This window comes from Myxocyprinus asiaticus, chromosome 14, assembly GCF_019703515.2.
Source record: "Myxocyprinus asiaticus isolate MX2 ecotype Aquarium Trade chromosome 14, UBuf_Myxa_2, whole genome shotgun sequence".
Taxonomy (NCBI): Eukaryota; Metazoa; Chordata; class Actinopteri; order Cypriniformes; family Catostomidae; genus Myxocyprinus; species Myxocyprinus asiaticus.
In genome coordinates this window covers 19,943,855-19,959,485 of record NC_059357.1, presented here as the reverse complement: position 1 = coordinate 19,959,485, position 15,631 = coordinate 19,943,855, and positions in this window count along the sequence as shown.

Below are 15,631 nucleotides of genomic sequence, written 5' to 3'. Positions count from 1 at the left end.
TATTCCCTTTAAATCGTCGGAAAATTTCAATAGAAATTCTGCATACTGGAAACTGAATAATTAAGTACTTCAACATAATGAGATAATCATCAGCATAGAAATTGTAATCTCATTTTATTGGAATAAAGCAAAAAATGATAAAAAAAAAATTACTGTAGCAGATGGGAACTTCTTAAATTTGAAATTGGAAAAGTTTTAGGAAATATTGCAGCGAACTGGCAAAAATTAGGAAGATTGAAGAGGATACAATTTTAGGCAAAATGTCCGTCTTATTATCTAAAAAATTAGAGGAAATGTCTGAATTGGACAAAGCAGAATTTACTGAGCAGAAACTTAAATTAGAGGAAATTTACAAAAGAAAGGCTGAAGGAGCCTTTATAAGATCTCGAAGAAAATGGCTTGAAGAGGGCGAAAAGAGTTCTGCATATTTTTTTAGACTTGAGAGGCAACAAGCCAAAAATAATTATATTGAACAATTGAATATTAATGGTGATATTGCTGAGGACCCCAAAATCATTGCTAATTTTTGTTCTGAGTTTTATAGTAATCTATACACCTCACATTTTTGTCAACAATCTATCACTGAGTTTTTGAGTCCTTGCCCAACATAAAGCAGCTTAGCATCGAGGATTCTAATGTATGTGAAGCCCCTCTTAGATTACAAGAAATGATTGATGCCATAAATGATTTGAAAATAATAAGTCTCCAGGAACGGACGGTTTAACTGCTGAATTTTATAAAGCATTTAGTAAGACCTTAGCTCCTTTTTTGTTTGAAGTTTTTACAGAGAGTCTTGAAAGAGCTTTGCTTCCTCCAACCCTGGGTCAAGGACTTATCACCACAATTTCAAAACCAAATAAAGATCCCCTTTTAATCGATAGTTGGCGGCCAATTACGTTGCTAAATAATGATTATAAAATAATTGCTTTGGTTTCATCGAAAAGACTGAAATGTGTTTTAAACAATCTGATTGATGAATGTCAATCTGGCTTTTTACAAAAAAGGCACATCTTCAATAATATACGTTTGGTTCTGGATATTTTAGATTACTCTGACTTTATTTCTAATGATTGTTTTATCCTCTTCTTGGACTATTATAAAGCTTTTGATTCCTTAGAACATGAGTTTTTATTTCAGACCCTTCGTAAAATGGGATTTAGTGAGTTTTTTTGTAGATCTATCAAAATGCTTTACACCAATGGCACTCTCCTAGATTTGCTCTGAATCGCGGAGTCAGACAGGGATACCCAATATCTCCGTATTTGTTCTTGATAGCTACACAGCTTCTAAATTTACGCATTAGAGAAAGCCCTTTAAAAGGAATCACCATTAATGATACCGAAGTGATAATAAGTCAGTTAGCCGACCACACCGCCTTGTTTCTAAAGGATGTCTCTCAAGTAGCTATAGCATTAGAAACTTTTAAGCCCTTTTCCAAAGCTTCAGGTCTTTATCTTAATATCAGTAAATGCGAGCTGCTTCCAGTTGGCAACTGCGTGGAGTCCTCAATTTGTAACATTCCTGTAAGAGAAAGCGTCACCTATTTGGGGGTTAAAATAATTAAAGATAATAAGACTAGGTGTCCCTCCAATTTTGCCCCAATTATTGAAAAGACACGCAAGGTATTGATTCATTGTTTGCTGAGAGATCTGTCACTTAAGGGCAGAGTTTTGCTTACTAAAGCAGAAGGCATTTCTCGCTTATCATATACTGCTCAGTCACTTTATGTGGACAAACACACATGTAAATTAATTGACAGTATGTTAGGTACATTTTTATGGAAAAACAAAGTTCATTACATTAATACTAAATTCATATGATAAAGGCGGTCTAAATTTGATTGACTTTAGCTCTCTGAATAATACTTTTAAAATAAACTGGTTTAGACGATATTTTCAAAACCCATGGTCTGTTTGGAATATAATCCCTCGACATATTTTTTCTCATTTAGGTGGCATATAATTTCTTTTAATGTGCAATTATAAGATTGAAAAACTTCCAATTAAACTCTCTAAATTTTATCAACAAGCACTTGCTGCTTGGAGTCTCATTTACAAACACAACTTTTCTCCCCAAAGATTCTTTATCTGGAATAACAGCAATATTTTGTATAGGAATAAATCTTTATTTTTTCACAATTGGTTTAGGAATGGGTTGTTATTAGTGAGTCAGTTATTCAATAATGATGGGACTATATCTGAGTTTGCAGACTTTATCTCAAAATACAAAATACCTATTACATTAAAAGAATTCAGTGTGGTTAAAAAGGCTATACCTGCTGGGGTGGGTATGCTTTTTTAGAAATGGTGTCTATATGTCTGCACTTTCTGTCTGTCCTCCCAGACCTGAAAATACCCCAGTTGGCTCGATTTACTTTTCCATGTTAAAATCTAACAATTATAAAATTAGATCTTTATTTTTGAAAGAGAATATCTCTACTCCTCCTGTTATTTTCTATTTGAACAATCTCTTTAATAATGTAAACTGGACCTAAGTTTGGTTGTTGCCCCAAAAATTCCTCCTTACAAATAAGTTAAAGAAATCTCATACAAAATAATTAATAGAGTCTATCCTACCAAGCAATTTTTAACAAAATTTTCAACAAGATGTTCAGAGATTCATTGCTGATAATATTTTAAAAACTTTTCTCTTATCCTATAAGTATGTGATATTAGGTTTTTGTATTAAGGACCATTGCTCAAAGGATGTTGGTTTCATTATTAATTTTATTTTATTTTTATGTAAATTTCATATCCATATATGTAAATTCACAAATGGCAAACCCAATTTTACAGTGCTTAAGAAGGAGATTAAAATGTGCATTGATGTTATGTCAAAATCTAAAAATAGCAAAGCAATTAAAACAACTGCAATATGTTCTTCATTTAATATTTTCATATAAAAAGTATCTATTTATGCTTATTCAACAATATATAAATATGTACCCTCTCTGTGTTTTTCTTTTCTTTTTTCTTTTCTTTTTTTTAAAATAATCTCTAGTGTATTGTGAAGCGTGTGATATGTCTCTCTGTTGCAATATGGTAATTAGTCTTGTACATGCTATTTGTTGATAATAAAGCATTATAAAAAATAAAATACAAAATAAAAAAAACTGTTTATCCACCTTTTTCCTGACTTCTCCATGGACGGCGCCATTACGGCGAGAGACTTCCTGTCGGATGCTCCACACTTCCGCAGTTGTTGACGGTTGTTGTCATCAGGTAGACTAACGTTACCGGATGAATATGCGCTGTTATAGGGTGTTATAACAACTACAGGTGGCTTAAAAACTACTGTAAAATGAATGTCACAATAATAAGCACCCACAAAAGCTGCCAATGCTGAAATATTTCGAGTCAAACCAGATGTAATAAAGTTACATTAAACTAATTCTCTGTCACTTTCCTATTTTTTAAAACATTGACAGATAATTCAAATTACTGTCCGTCATTTTGGAAGATAACAAAGATGAAAAACATTTAAACCAAGCCTTTAATTTATTAATCATCTTTACAAGGTTCATATCTCATGTCGCGCTTGTGAGTGTATGTGAATGAGGTAGAGACAGAGTTGTTGACGGCAGGGTGCGTGAGAAGGCAGCACTTGTTAATGCAGAAATAATGCCATAAATCGGAAGATTTTTAAATGGAACCTATGATAACCATACACCCTCTTTTCACGGACATGTCCTCTTTTTCGAACCTTAATTAAGCATCCAGTCAGATTTCTAGATTCCCTAAATGTCCGGGATTTGGCTGTTTTCATATTGAATTGCACAAGAAACGCAATGAAATCTAGCGCATCATATTCGTGGATTCTCTCTCTCTCTCTCTCTCTCTCTCTCTCTCTCTCTCTCTCTCTGCGTGCTGTATGTCTGTGTCTGTCTCTCTCTCTCTTTCACACACACACACACACACACACACACACACACACACACACACACACACACACACACACACACACACACACACATTTTGGTGCAGCTATCATTATGAGGACTCTCCATAGACATAATGATTTTTATACTATACAAACTATAGATTATATCCCCTAATGCTAACTCTACCTCTAAACCTAACCCTCACAATTTTTTACATTTTTACATTTTCAATAAAACATCGTTTAGTATGTTTTTTAAGCAATTTAAATTATGGGGACACTAGAAATGTCCTCATAAACCACATTTATGGCATAATACCCTTGTAATTACCAGTTTGTAACCTAAAAAAATGTCCTCATAAACCACTTAAACCTGCCCACACACACACACACACACACACACACACACACACACACACACACACATGTGGGTGCAGCTATCATTACGAGGACTCTCCACATAATGATTTTTATACTGTACAAACTATAGATTTTGTCCCCTACCCCTAAACCTAACCCTCACATAAAACTTTCTGCATTTTTACATTTTCAATAAAACATCATTTAGTATGTTTTTTAAGTGATATGAATCATGGGGACAGAAACCACATTTATAGCATAATACCCTTGTAATTACCAGTTTGTAACCTAAAAACAAGTAATCGTAAACCACTTAAACCTTAAGAAACAGCGAGACGCGGTGCAGGAGTCAAAGATGTTCATCCTGCGCGTGAATACAAAGGACAACAATGGAAAACAGAGCAGACGCACGCAAAAATACTTTCGGTGAACGGCTAACTCATCCGTTTGCGCGTATCTGTGTGAGTTAAAGCGCGTGGGCGAAACAAGTTCGGAAGGCCTGTATATTTTTTCATAAATTACAAACCCGAACCCAAAGTCCTTCTGACCCGAACCCGGCGGCTTTGTGAACCAGTTTGAGACTGCAGACAACAACTCTTGGCTCCAAAGAAACTTATCTATTCAGGGCTGTGTTCTGATTTCTAAGGCTGAAGGGATTTCTAGACTGGTGCACCTTGCACTGTCACTCTATTTAGATTCTAAGATGTGTGCTGCGATTGATACTATTTTATTTAAAATTATCTGGAGAAATAATACAGAGTATGTTAAAAGGAAAACGATTTTTAGACGTTTCTTGGAGAGAGGATTAAATGCTCTAAATTTTAGCACTATTAACAATATCTTTAAAATAAATTGGATCAAGCATTGTGTCGGTGGGAATAATTCTGCATGGTTTTTTATCCCCAACTTAATTTTGAACAGATATGGTGGGCTTAAATTGTTACTTTCCTGTGATTTCTAAAGCACTAAACTCCCTATTAAATTGTCAAATTTTCATAAACAAGCTTTAGAGCAGGGGTGCTTAATAGGCAGACTCCGGTCCAGATCCGGACCAAAGGACACGTCAAGAAGTGACTATTTTGACTGTTTAGGACAGGGGTATTCAATTAAAGTTCCAAGAGGTCCAGTCTCTACATTTCCTTCCCATCAAAAGCCTGGATAATTGCTTACATGGTGTCAGTAGTCAAATGGGAAATATGTATAAAATACCGTACTGTGCAAAAGTTTTAGGCACTTAAGATGTTTCACAAAAACATTTGTCTTAAGATGGTTATTTATATCTTCAGCTTTAGTGTGTCAATAGGAAAAATACATTTTAGACTCCCAAACACACTCTGCAAGAGATGGCATTGCCCCCACAACGCCCCCCACTGAACATCGTGTCAATCTGGGATTACATGAAGAGACAGAAGCAATTGAGACAGACTAAATGGTTAGAAGAACTGTGGTGAATTCTCCAAGAAGCTTGGAACATCCTATCTGCCAACAACCAAGAAAAACTGTGTCCAGGTGTAAGTAGGAGAATTGGTGCTGTTTTGAAGGCAAAGGTGGTCACACCAAATATTGATTTAGCTTTTTTTATGTTTACTGGACTTTGTATGATGTTTACTGATAAATAAAAACTGTTTATGGCAATATTTTTGAAGACATCCTCACTATGCAACATTTTTCACAAGTGCCTAAAACTTTTGCACAGTACTGTATATTTTTGAACAACTTGCCACGTTTGCAGCAATAGTAGCCTATTTTGTGAAGAAATAAAAAATAAATCCTAAACTGTCAAAATAGTCTCTTCAAAACTGGGCAGGGATGAGGACATTCGGGGCCCAGAGACAGCCAAAGTAATGGGCTCTGAGGGATCTTCTACCAAAGGACTAAAATATTTTATCAAGGCTTCATCAGTTGAGGCCACTTGGATATAAATATTAAAAGATCAACAGTTAGTTTTGAAGCAGAATGACAGCAGTCCAGTTTTGTGTTTAAATATTTTTACATTCAGAATATAGTATGTGTATGGGATATGGGAGGCATTTTGAAGGATAAAACCTCTGTATGGGGGTTCAGGGGTGTCCCCTGAGAGAAAATTTATAAAAATGTAAAAGTCTGAATTGACCATTTTTATATAAAGTGAGAATCTACTAACAAACAAACAAACAAACAAACAAACAAACAATTTACATAACAACAGTGTAGCATTAAAATACTGTTTGCTTAATTAAAGTATAAATAGGCTTTCCTTGCCATCCATGCCATGATGACATCTATTATTAATTTTCACAAAATTAGAACAAAAATCTGTTTTTTATTATAAAAAAGGCTCCTAACATGCTGATTAATGAAGCTAAATTTTGACAGAAAAAACGTCCTGACACAGACCTGGCTTAGCTGAACCATCAGAATTACATATCAGACAGATGAAGATAGTTTCATTTTGCTTCATTTTTGTTTTCTGCAGTGTGTTTAAGCAGAAGATGGCAGTATAGCCGGGGTCTCCGCTACTATTGATAAAATAACCGCGCCTGAATCTACGTACAGTAAATCAGGCTTTATGCGGCGCCTCATGTCCATAGCGTGGAGAGCAGGAATAAGCGCGTAGCACTGGATGTGCTTTATTCCCGCTCTGCGTGTGTATATGCATATGCTTAACCAATTGCTTAGCCAGGTGACAGATAACTAGCACAAAGATTTAGATTTCGGTCCGGATTGAAGTGTCCTTCGGTCCGGATCCGGACTGGAGTCCACCTATTGAGTACCCCTGGTTTAGGATTTATTTTGTATTTCTTTACAAAGTAGGCTACTATTGCTGCCAGCATGGCAAGAAATAAAAACTATTCAAAAATATATATTATATAATTTCATAGTCATGTGACTACTGACACCATGTAAGCTATGTACTATCCGGACCTTTGCTGGGAAGGAAATGTAGATACCGGACCTCTTGGAAATTAACTGAATACCCCTGCTCTAGAGGAATGGAAATTAGTCTATAAACATAATTTTTCTCCCCACACATGCATTATTTGGAACAATCAAAATATATTAATAAAAAACAAGACAGTATTTAAGAAAGACTTGTTCGACAAAGGCCTAATTTTTGTTGTAGAATTATTAAATCATTCTGATGATGTATATAATTACAGTGAATTCATTTATATGTTTGGGATAAACGTACCTCTAAAAGAATATGTACAATTTGTTCATTGTATTTCCTCGAAATTTCTTCATTTCATAATAGCAGAAAATATGTATAAACCGTTATGGTTACTTTCGTACCTCCCTGATGGAGGGAACGAGACATTGTGTCATAGTGACACTAGGGGTCACTCTTGGGAGCCCCAAACACCTCTGCTTTTTTTAAAAAAGGCCAATGGGAATTGGCGAGTGGAATTTGCATGCCACTCCCCTGGACATACGGGTATAAAAGGAGCTGGTATGCAACCACTCATTCAGGTTTTGTGCTGAGGAGCTGAGACCAGGTCCCGGCCATTTCAGCGGGTAGTTCAGCATTGTGGCAAGAGGGACACAACGTCTCATTCCCTCCATCAGGGAACAGAGGTTACGAAAGTAACCATGATGTTCACTATCTGTCACTCACTCAACGTTGTGTCGATGTAGTGACACTAGGGGTCCCTAGGCCTGTTTTCCTCACTTTTCTCCCCAAAAAGAGTGGAATTTGTTAACCGACTAGGAGCCATAAGTGTCTACGTCGGGGGGTGTCCCTCCCAAGGGGAAGACACCGCGGAGACCACACCCCACCCAAAAAGAGGGGGGGAGGTATTTTGAGTGGAATACGTCACATGGTCTTACCGAGTCTTGTCGGAAGTATGTCATGTGGAGAGGTCCCATGGTAGGTCCTACCCGAAGGGGGAGGAGTTTCTACAAAGCATGGCGACTGGGGGCAGAGGGGCCTCTGCCCAAGGAAGATGCAATTTACCGATAGGGAAACGATTTTGCGGAAGATATCACATGGGGTCACCTTCGGGGAACCAGCACATGTGGAGCACCTACCTCAGTACAAGGTCTCATTAGCGCACGTACTGGGCCGGCAGCGAGTTTCTCCGCAAACTCAACTGCAAGAGGGCTAAGGACGAAAGTCATCCAGGGATCACAGTCTGTGAACACGACTGGGAGTCAAGAGCACACGTCTTCACCTCAAGGGAGGGGAAAGGCGGTATGCGCAAGCAGTACGCCCGACCAGCTGTCCCAGAACTTACCTGCTCGTGCCTGCCAATACACGGGACAAGACCGGCTCAACCCGGAGATTGTAGAACCTCGCAAAGGTGTTGGGTGGTGCCCAGCCTGCTGCTCTGCAGATGTCTGCCAAACAGGCGCCACTGGCCAGGGTGGACATCACCTGCCCGAGAGACTGTGCCATGACCTTCGTCGCCTGGAGAGAGCGAGGTTGGTCACCGAGCACAGTTCCTGCATCAATCCCAGGTCAGAACTACCCTCGTGCAGTTCTTTTAATGCCTTGGCTTGGTGTACTTGCAGGAGAGCCATGGCATGCAGGGCGGAGGCGGCTTGTCCAGCGGCACCATAGGCCCTAGCCATCAGGGACAACGTAAACCTACAGGCCCTGGATGGGAGCTTTGGGCGCCTGCACCAGGTGGTGGTGCTCTGCGGACACAAGTGCACCACGAGCACCTTATCCACCTGGGGGATCACCGAATACCCCCTGGCTGCTCCACCATCGAGGGTAGTGAGAGCAGGGGAGCTGAAAGACCGGCACCTGGCAGTAAAAGGTGCCTCTCACAATCTTGTCAGCTCCTCATGCACTTCCAGAAAGAAAGGAATGGGGGCGGGGCGTGGCCGTGGGCGGTGCCCCGAGCCCAGGAACCAATCGTCGAGCCACGAGGGTTCCACTCTAGCCCAACTCTCGCGGCCATCCGGGAAAGCATGTCCGTCATTTCCGCGTCGGCCTGGGACTGGGCGACGATTCCCGAAGGAGGAAGCCCAGTCAAAGCCTCTGCATCCAACTGGATGAGCCCGCTCTCCAATGCTGCGCTCAATAACTCTTCGTCTTCCCGGGCTCTGAACAAGAGGTCAAACTCACCCTGAGACGAGCCGGCGGTCTCGTCAGAGCACCTGACTGGGGCAAGCGAGTGTGCTGGGGAATGGGAGGTCCATGGGGGGATACCCGGCGGAGGTGGTCCCAATGATGTCCCCAAATCGCCCCTAGTGCTAACCAGCACAGCCTCATACCTGTAGGTAGAAGGACTGAGGCGGGGAGCCGCTGGGGTGGCTTGCTTTCTTACGAATGCAAGCCGCGACCGCAACGTTGCCATGGTCATGTTCTCGCAATGAGGACAAGACCCATCCACGAATGATGTCTCCGCGTGGCAGCGCCCAGACACGTAAGACAGCGATCGTGGCCGTCAGAAGCAGAGAGATAATGACCGCAACCAGGAATAACAGACAAATGGAAAGGCATCTTTAAAAAGATGTTCTGTGTGTGCCGCTCTTTTAGAATGAAAATATACCCTTTTTTTTAGAATATACTCTTTTGTTATTCTGCCGAAGCACCCAGGGGTGTTCTCTGCACTCCACGGGTGCAGAGGGGGAGAAGCCACTGAAATGCGCCGTAAAATCCAGCAGATGAGGTGAATGAACTCGTGGATGAATTCAGCTTCAATGAATAGAACTGCTTGGCTCCAAAGAGAAAATCTGAATGAGTGGTTGCATACCAGCTCCTTTTATACACATATGTCCAGAAGAGTGGCATGCAAATTTTTGGACTCAAGATGGCGCCGAGTATGGCTGCTGCGTTGCGAGCTCCGACACAACATTGTAGTGTTTTGTTTGTTTTGTTTACAATTCTTACGTTTTTTGTCTTGGATGTTGTCTGCCTTATTGTCTATGACAGACAAACACTTTTGGACATTGGTTCTGCAATTACACACCGTAAACCAGACTACAAATTCCTCAATGCCGACCTGCTGTTTACAAACACACCAGCAGAGCCCTTTGTCTGGGCTGCCCGGCCGCGGAAACGCAAAAGGAAAAGGGGAAACAGAGCCGCCGTTCTCATCAGAGTAAGACGTCGCGCAAATCGACCCCCGCTACCCAGTATTCTACTGGCAAATGTTCAGTCTCTGGACAACAAGCTCTGCGAGCTGAGAGCACGGATCTCTTTCCAACGAGAGACGAGTAACTGCTGCATTATTTGCCTTACAGAAACTTGGATGTCTGCGGAGATTCCACATTCAGCCATTGAACCCGAGGGGCTCTCCGTGCACCGAGCGGACAGAGCGAAAGACCTCTCAGGTAAAAGCAGAGGAGGTGGTGTATGTTTCATGATCAACAAATCCTGGTGTGATCAGAGGAACGTACATTCTATCAAGTCTTTCTGCTCTCCTGATCTGGAAATTCTCATGCTTCTGTGTCAACCATTCTAGTTACCGAGGGAATTCACAGCGGTCATTATCACTGCTGTGTACATCCCGCCACAAGCTGACACAGACTCAAGGATCTGTATGGGATTATAAGCAAGCAGGAAACCGCGCACCCTGAGGCCACGTTCATTGTGATCGGGGACTTTAATAAAGCCAGTTTCAAATCAGTCGCACCAAAATACCACCAACACATTAGTTTTAACACACGAGGGGACTGGGTTTTGGACCATTGCTACTATCCCTTCCGGGATGGCTACAAATCCCTCCCACCATTTGGCAAATCGGACCACTCTTCCATTCTACTTCTGCCCGCTTACAGGCAGAAACTGAAACAGGAAGCACCCACCCTCAGAACGATCCAGGGCTGGTCGGACCAATCAGAATCTACGCTACAAGACTGTTTTGATCACGCGGACTGGGAGATGTTCCGGTCCGCCTCTGATGACGACATCGAGCTTTACGCTGATAGCGTAACGTGTTTCATCAGAAAGTGTGTAGAGGACGTCGTTCTGACCAGAACAATTCGGATCTACCCGAACCAGAAACCTTGGATTAATAGCGATGTTCGCACAGCACTTGATGCACGGACCTCCGATTTTAATTCCGGGAACGCGGAGGAGCATAAACAAGTGAGTTATGCCCAGAACAGCAAAACGCCAGTACAGGAACAAGATTGAAGGACAGTTCAACACCACCAACTCTACAAGCATGTGGCAGGGAATTAATATCATCACGGACTTTAAAGGGAATAAAAACTCCGTGAACACCGCTGCCTCTCTCCCGGATGAGCTAAATACTTTTTATGCTCGTTTTGAGGGAAATAACACCGCCCTCGCGGAGAGAGCTTTCGCGGCCGAAGCTACAGAGGTTAGTTCACTCTCCGTCTCTGTAGCGGATGTAACCCGATCCTTCCGACAGGTGAATATCTGCAAAGCCGCGGGTCCAGACGGCATTCTGGGCCGTGTCAGAGCGTGCGCGAACCAACTGGCTGGTGTTTTTACGGACATTTTCAACCTTTCCCTCTCTTTGTCTGTAGTCCCCACATGCTTTAAAACGTCCTCAATTGTGCCTGTTCCAAAGCAATCCAAAATCACTTGCTTAAATGACTGGTGTCCTGTTGCTCTGACCCCCATCATCAGCAAATGCTTTGAGAGACTAATCAGAGATTACATCTGCTCTGTGCTGCCTCCATCACTAGACCCATTGCAGTTTGCTTACCGCAACAACCGCTCCACTGATGATGCCATTGCATCTACAATACACACTGCTCTCTCCCACCTGGAAAAAGAACACTTATGTGAGAAAGTTGTTTGTAGACTACAGCTCAGCATTCAACACCATAGTGCCCTCCAAGCTTGATGAGAAACTCCGGGCTCTGTGCTTAAACAGCTCGCTGTGCAGCTGGATCCTGGACTTTCTGTCAAGCAGACGCCAGGTGGTTAGAATGGGCAGCAACATCTCCTCATCACTGACCCTCAACACTGGAGCCCCGCAGGACTGTGTTCTTAGCCCACTCCTGTATTCCCTGTACACACATGACTGTGTGGCAACACACAGCTCCAATGCCATCATTAAGTTTGCTGATGATACGACGGCTGTAGGTCTGATCACTGACAATGATGAAACAGCCTACAGAGAGGAGGTGCACACTCTGACACACTGGTGTCAGGAGCACAACCTCTCCCTCAACGTCAGTAAGACAAAGGAGCTTGTGGTGGACTTTAGGAGAAAAGACAGAGAACACAGTCCCATCACCATCAATGGAGCACCAGTGGAGAGAGTCAGCAGCTTCAAGTTCCTGGGTGTCCACATCACTGAGGAACTCACATGGTCCATCCACACTGAAGTCATTGTGAAGAAGGCTCATCAGCGCCGCTTCTTCCTGAGACGGCTGAGGAAGTTTGGAATGAACTGCCACATCCTCACACGGTTCTACACCTGCACTGTAGAGAGCATCCGGACTGGCTGCATCTCCGCCTGGTACGGCAATAGCACTGCCCACAACCGCAAAGCACTGCAAAGGGTGGTGTGAACTGCCAGACACATCATCGGAGGTGAGCTTCCCTCCCTCCAGGACATATATACCAGGTGGTGTGTGAAAAAAGCTCGGAGGATCATCAGAGACTCCAGCCACCCGGGCCATGGGCTGTTCTCACTGCTACCATCAGGCAGGCAGTATCGCAGCATCAGGACCCGCACCAGCCGACTTCATGATAGCTTCTCCCCCAAGCAATCAGACTTTTTAACTCTTGATCTCCCACAATCAAATTACATCAGCACTGCACTTTATTACTCTTACTCTTATATCTCACACCGGACTGTCATAAATTATATTATTATTATATTATATTCTCTCTTAACAACACACTGGCAACTTACTATCAACCGACAGCCTGAATGTTAATACAGTACAATACAACCTACCGTATATTTTATATATACTATATATACTTTTTTTATTGTATAATGTGTATTCTATATTGTGTGTATTGTGTACTGTACATTGTATGTTATTATTTGTATATTGTGTTATGTAATTATGTGTATATTAGATTTTAAATTGTGTTGTAAATCTGATGTTTATTGTAAATTGGTATATGTCCCATAACTGTCATGACTACTATGCTGCTGGGAACTGCACCCAAGAATTTCACACACTATTGCACTTGTGTATATGGTTGTGTGACAATAAAAGTGATTTGATTTTGATTTGAAATTCCACTCGCCAATTCCCATTGGCCTTTTTTCAAAAAAGCAGAGGTTTTTGGGTCTCCCAAGAGTGACCCCTAGTGTCGCTACATCGACACAACGTCGAGTGAGTGACAGATAGGGAACTGTAGTTGGTTCACTTCCAGGTCTTACTGTTGGGGGCACTGACCTCAGGGATAATTTTTTTTAATAACTTATATATTAGAAAGATCTTAACCAAAGATAATAGTCCCTTCTCTTGTTCTCTTATGAAGTAGACGCAAGATTATCCTTTGCTTTCTATTCAGAATTTGCGGTTAGACATCAGTAAATATGTAATTCCAAACAAACCTAAAGAGATTCATTATAAAAGTAATAAATCAATATTATTGCTGCAATGCCTTTATTAGTAAGTTTAAGGAAGATCTTTCACCACAATGTTGGAATCAGAAACAATCTCACACCTATTTTATACTTGTATTTATTCAAAATCATTTTGGTCTCAAGTATCCCTAATTATTTTTGAGGTTTTTCATAAAATTATTCAAATAAGTGAGGCTATGGTCTTGTTTTTGGATTGTGATACCGGTTCATTGGCGATTGACAACACAATTAAAATTCTATTGTTTGGGAAATATCATATACATAAAGCAAAATGTATGTCAAATGACATCTCTACTTTTGAAAAAAAAAGTGTTTGTAAGGAAATGGCTGATGTATTTATGTTGGAATATGTTAGATGAATAAGGTCTTGTAAACATGACTGCTTGATTGTACTTGCTTTATGACTATGTATTCCCGTTAAATATAAAAGAAATAATAAGAAAAAATTTAGAGATTTAACTCTAATAGTAAGTTATATTTAAACTTGCAGTTTAAAATTATCTTTTCTATTTGTAGATCGTCTTTTTGTATTATTTGTTAAATATTTTCCCTACTTTTTCTTAGGCTGAGTACCCTGCCAGGAACAACCTAAGGCACCTTTCTCCCATCGCTTCCCCAGACCCAATGGACCCCTTTCTCATATACGGGTTTGGAATGTGGAAGTAAACGAGAGCAGGGTAAACTTGTATAGTGGTAAATAGTAGACCACATAAATTAAAATATAATTTTTGCTTACCCATTTGCTCTAACAACAAAAGAAAAAATCAACAGCTTTTTCACAGCTTCCCAAAAGAATAAAAAATTGAGAGCGGTGGATTACAGCAGTCAGAAATTTTCTGTCACTCCCTCAGCAGCTGACGACAATTTGTAGGCAAATTTGGAAGGCTGATTCACAATGGGTTCCCTCGGAAATTATCTGTGGGTTTTTATAACGGAGGTTCATGAGTAAAAAAAAGGTCTGTGGTAATCATTACTTAAAGAGACTTGGGCGTTTTGTTTTACAACATTAATTACACACATTCATGCCTCAAAAGTGAATTTTAAAGCTTCAATGTTTTAATAAAATGTTTGTTGCTAATGAGTTGCTAGATAAGGACTACAAATACCACAAGCATGTGAGTCAACGTGCCTAGCAAAAATGGAAAACCGTAGTAGTTCTAAACTAGCAACTTGTTAGCAACATACTTAAAAAACAAAAAAACAAACAAAAAAAAAACACAAGGGCTTCAGAATTCATATTTGGGGTATGACTGTGTGTAATTTATATTGTAGAACAAAGTGTCTACGTATCTTCAAATAATGTTTGCCACAGACCTTATTTTACTCACAAAACTGCCATTATAAAAAAAAACAAAAAAGGGCAAAAGGAAAAACTCATGGGTCGAAAATGCTGATTCTATTCTGGGTTTTTTGACTACAAACTGGACAGCTCTATATCATAAGCCACTTTTCCACCATCGGGCCAAACGGTTCTGAGCATGGTACAGAATGGTTACAGTTGCATTTCCACTTGAGCATGTTCAGCATGGTACGATTATAAACCGTTCTCGGCCCGGAATTCACGGCACGGTTAGCTAACCGGCACGGAAGGGTATGGTTTAGTGATGAGAACAGTTCAGCCCGATAGTGGAAAAGCAGCTATAAAAGACCTTAGGCCACGTCCATACTAATACATTTTTGTTTGAAAATGCATTCATTTCACTACGTTTACACTTCAAAATAACCTCATACAGTACTTTGAAAAAACGATGACGCTTTATTTGTATGCAGCTCAGCTGTAAACACTTTGGTGGTATGAATGTACAAATATTTTTCATACCAATAAATTACCTTATTGTCATGACAAATTGATATCTAAGGTTGTGGAGTAACGGAATACATGAAACAGGATTACGTATTTAAACTACAAAATATAAGTAACTGTATTC